Here is a 5,733-nt window from a genome sequence, read left to right as displayed (position 1 = left end):
GCCAATTGTCAAACTGCTTAAATTTTATTCCATATTACTCCAACCCATATTCCTAAAATTGCAAATTTTCAAATATATGGCTGAACGAAACTTATGAAAATTATATTAAGATACAGTTTTCACATCTAAAAATTGCGCACTTTAGCTAAACGAAGAGATATCCGAGGATCAAAGTTTAAGGGTCATTGCATAAGGTAATGGTTTTCAAATATGAAATAGGGACTTGCAAAATACCATGATCTTGAAGCCGCGCATATTTTCGTTTAACAAATTTGATCGGTTAAGTATATACAGGATGACAGTGAAGATCATTTTAGAAGACTTTGTAAAATAATTTAGCAATAACCCAAAAATCTTAGCCGAATATCGAACCATTTAAAAGGAATCATTTATTAATAATTTTTAATATAAAATTAAAGCGACCAAAGATTACGGTCTTTTTTCTCACAAATGATATTTTAATATGTCACTCTTGGGCAATAAAATTTCAAATGTAGTCACAGTTAGATTTTGGTGAAAAATACAGATGGATAGAAGTATCTTACTTTCGAAATCGGTAGATTGACTATAAAGAGCCAATTTAAAATCCATTTCTAATTTAAATTTGGAAAATGTCTTTATTTATATCCATTTTAAATTTGATACATATTTAAAACGTGGAAAATTCAATTTCTACCACGAGTTTCGTAACTGAGTCAGTTTTAAAAACTAGACACTGGTATGCATTTGAATCTGAAGTATTCTAATCTGGGAGTTTTGGACTTTATTTATTGGATGTTTATAAAATCAGAAAAGATAGTTTTCTGAATGTAAACCTTTAAAATTTTGACACTTATGACGGTAGTTCAAGAGATAATTTTAAGCGAGAATTGCAAATACTGTAAGAGGATATTTTGATTTGAGATAAAATATCGAAATTTCTTTCGATCTTTCCTTTTAATAATATTTATAAATCTTAATGATCATATCGAATAATTGTATTAAGTTCTTGGTACCATTCAGATTCAACATATTAAACTTTCTTTAAGACTATAATGAGCAGAAATGATAAGGGATCATTCTTATTTCGGTAAAGTTCACGTGAATTTATTCGCACAAGTCCAATAATTCTCAATGATGACTGATGCAAAAAACTAGATCTTAATTTTAGAATTGTATAAAGGAGCATATTAATCTGAAAAAAAAACTTTTTAGAATTACCATAATTTAATCAAATAGTCTTTTCACTAAAATGACATATGGTGGCACTGAAAAATCGATTACGGATCAATTATATTTTCAGTTCATTTCAAAATTTAAAATTTAACAAGGAAAGTTGTTTTATAATTTTTAAAAATTGTTATTTGCATTTTTTTTTTGTCATTTATGATTGCAATATTCCTGTTTAAATGATACATATTATAAACACTTTCCGAAAATATCTCTAATATCTTATTTTTCTAAAGCATTTTACACTTCGTTTCTATTTTTTTTTTTTTTTTTTTTTTTTTTTTTGTCAAAATTCAAATTCTATTCCTCAGTTAATATAATCTAAGAGTAGCTCATTTTCTTTTAAATACAACTTTATTCTTTTTCTAGTGTATAACGAATTTTCATCTTGTATCTCACTGAAATTCTGATACGATTCGACTTTAAATATAAATCATTCATAAAACCAATGGATTATTTCTTTGCAATATGCAACATGCATTTATTTTGTCAAAAAGTAGCTAAATTTATTCGGAGGATAAAGTTTCAGACATTGCATGCTTAGAAATGATTAAACTTCAGTCAGTTTACGTTTACAGTGATTTTTAATTTCGTAATTCCGAGGCAATGAGTTAAATGACAACTTGCATTGAGTGCATGAATCAAATATCGAGAGCATCTCATCCAAATGAATTCTGCAAAGTTTACACTAGAGAGAAGATCAAGGGGTAGCAGACTCATTAAACAAAATATTTGAAATGCATCGAAAATACACCGAGAAGAAATTAGACCCAATTTAAAACGATTTGGTTAGAACCAAGTATCTATTTATGGATGAATAAAATGATCAGATCACTTAAAAAATTAATATAAGCTGAAACTATTATAAAAACATTTTTTTTCAGTTAGTTCAAGTTTATTTTAGATGCTCTGTTATACGAATTGGTTGGATTACTTTATTTTGAGTGGCAGGTTATCAATTATTGAAGAATCTTCTTGTTTATAATTTAGTAATTCATTTCTCAAATAGAGCTCTATTGTACAATTTGATATGATTTGACTTACTTTATAGACAGCAACAAAATCGTCACTAAATATCGTGAATGAGCGGCTGAATATTCATCAGAAATAATCTCTAAATTACAAGGATGCCACAATAATGAAGATTTACTTGCTGAAGTCCAGTGCGACGGAAGGAAAATGTCAATAGAAAATTTCTACGCCTCAGGCTTCATGGGAATATTGACGATCTTTTCTTACGGTTGCTTACTAGCTTCTGAACTGGTCATTTTAAAGGATGTCATTTTCTGTGAAGATGGCCTCAACATGGCTTGAATAGCAGATGAGAAGTGTTGGATGAAAATTCATTACTTATACATTGTATTACGTATAATCTCTCCTTCTGGATGTTGTATCTAGAAAATAAAAAAAAGCGCACTTAACCTTCTAATGTTTAACAGGATTTTTCTATTTCTCTACACTTATTTATTAGTTTTTGGAGTGATAATTTTATATAAACTGTTACTGTTAGTACAGCACAAATCTAACAGAATCTGGACAAGATTTGTAAGTTTATTGAATAAAATTTTCTTGGCAGGAAAGATATTCTGGCATTTGAATGCGGAATAATTAAGTTATTCAACATTTTAAATTTGCCATTCTATCATTTTCTTGAATTATCACTTGATTAATGAATAATATAACAAAGTTCTGCTATTCTAAATAAATTCAAATTCGGAACTTAACAGAGCAAATGAAATGAAATTTTTTTATTTTAAAAAAGGTGGTGACGACCTGGGGAGATTTTTTAGGAAATTTAACGATTGTTTCCACAAACTAATACATTTCATCCCTTTGCACTTTTAAATGTAATTCGTTGCGTAATTATTCACATTTTTAGTTTATTGGTTTATACGAGATTCATTGCTCTGAAAATGTAGAAATAATAAGTTGAATTTCTGTGAAATCTTGATCTACATCAGCTTATCATACTGTAGAAAAGAATCAAAGTTAATCAAAAACTGTAGAATCAAAATTTTAGAAATCAAAGTAAAAAAAAAATGAAACGACAAAACTATGCACTGTTTTGAATCAATTTGAAAATATTTTCAAAAATTGATTAAAATTAGAGAAACATACAGAAATAGATGCCAATGAAAGGCTAATTTGTCTTTTTTGAAATGATTCAGAAAATATTTGAGAGCAACTATATACTTTGAAGATATTGAAAAATTTTAAGTATCGATTCATTTTAATTAAAATAAACTTTTTTGTTGCGAGAACTAATAACTTAAATAGTTTTAGACCTCATCGGTTTTGAGCGATTCTGTCAATATGCATATTGCATTACGCAATATATAAATATTATCCATTAGAAAACAGTTCCTCTGTAATATTTCAAAATAATAAGGGTTAAAATTTTCATTTTATTTCTTTAAAATAAACTGCATAATAGTATATTGCAGAATAATATTTTAGGGGGGAGGGAAGTCATTATCTTGAATATATTATAAACAAAGTAATTCATTTATCTCTAGATTAAGACTAACATGACCAAATAAAATAACTTACCAAAATATCTACCTCCTTCGTTAAATATCAATGACATGAAATGGCGCTAAAGAATTAAAAAGGTCAAAATATTATCCTGCCTTTTTTTACAGAAACTGAACGAAATGCAAAGATTTAAAACACATCCAAATCAAAAACGAAGTCTTCTAATAATGAAAAGACTGTAAAATGAAAACCAACAAAATGTAAAGACAAAGAATTTCTCTAGAACATTCCATCTCTTTCCTAGAAGGTGACTACTGAGAACAAGATGAGTTGTCCAAGTTTGAACTTAGAAAAGATTTGTGCCAAGAAATATTTCACAAAATGTATTGCAATTCATTTCGAAATAAATCAGCCAATCTTCTTTGAAAATTTATCAATAATGTAAAGAATTTCTGTCTTTCATTAAATATATGTTATAAGCGCATTAAGTGTTATTATTAATCTTTTTAAAAGATTACCAAAAAAAAGTAACGGTCCGTCACCATAATGGTTCGTGAAAGAGTATGATGAAAAGATTTGGATTCGAATCCAGGTTACCTTGGCTGAAATATGCCAGCAGGAGTTTATACGATGTTACTAAAATTGCTCTTTATGTGATTTTTGAGATTTATTTGATACCTATAACCCTCGTTGTTAGACATCAAATACATAGAACTCTTGCTAAATGCCTACAACCCTTGTTGTAGACATTTATGACATCCTATTCTGCTATAAATTCCAAATAATATCGATTTGCCGATTTTGACGGAGTGTCATGGAGTCTTGAACTCAAGGTTCCTAACCTCCGGACATAACAGGTGAATAGAGTAATGGCATGGCAATGAGATTACTTAGTAAGGTGGTTGTGCCATGTAATTAAAAGTATTAATTAATAAAGTGATTAATTGCTAATAAATCGGAATCCAAATAATATAGAAGAAAATTGTAGAATTTCGGCCATTTCGACATGTTCAATGTGAAATGATAAATCAATAATTTTATTAAAAAAAGTAGGAGAATTTTTGTACTATATTTATCATTAAAATAATTGAATTAATTTTTTTAAGATATATATTTTAAAGCAGAAAATAAAAAGCATCAAAATCTGTCATCGATATGCAATTAGTCTTTTAAATATGGTTTCCTACTGAGGTGCATGCATTGTTTCTATCCTATTTATCAATTAATGAGTAAAAATTAAGTTATGCGTAGACGTTATAATACGATGCGTAAATTGAATGAAATCCATATTTTCGTTTTCATAGACTTTTAGCTTTATTCCAACTGTTCCGTAGATTTTTAATTCAATCAATACGACAGCATCTTTCCAAAACGAAAACGTAACCTTATTAGATAGCAGCGAAAATGTTCTCCACCACAACTCATATCTGATATTCGAACCATCTAGTTAATTAGAGGTCTCTTTCTTTGCTATTCCTTGGCTTTAGTAGTGAAGAGATCATCTAATTGGGTCAGTTAAATAGTAAAAATGAACTACAAGCTAGGCAAATAACAGTAAAAATTAAATGTGGTTTCCTAGCGATGTCCGTGAAAAGAATGATCCTATTTTTCAATTAATGTGTTAAAATTAAGTTAGACGTTCTAATTCTATTCGTAGATTGAATGAAATCCATAATTACTAAGTGTTGTACAGATTATTAATTCAATCAGTACAACAGCACCTTTCCAAAAACCGAAAATGTTCGCTACGACGACTCGTACCTGATATTCGAACTATCTAGTCAGTTAGATGTCCCTTCCTTTGCTATTCCTCGGCTCCAGTAGTGAAGAGTTCATCTAATTGGTCCAGTTAGATATTAAATGTGCCGGCGTCCTGGCATAGGGGTAGCGCGTCTTCCCCGTGATCTGGGCGTCCCGGGTTCGAGTCCCGGTTTGGGCATGGTTGTTCTTCTGTTGTTCTATCTGTGAGATGTGTGAATGCGCCCTCCTGTAAAAAGGGGTTGTGCAAGCGAATGAGTGATGCGTGAGTGGCAAAGTCGTACTCTTGGC

The sequence above is a fragment of the Argiope bruennichi genome, chromosome 10 (assembly GCF_947563725.1).
Source record: "Argiope bruennichi chromosome 10, qqArgBrue1.1, whole genome shotgun sequence".
NCBI lineage: Eukaryota > Metazoa > Arthropoda > Arachnida > Araneae > Araneidae > Argiope > Argiope bruennichi.
The sequence above is the reverse complement of the archived record's forward strand: the minus strand, read 5'-3'. Positions refer to the sequence as shown.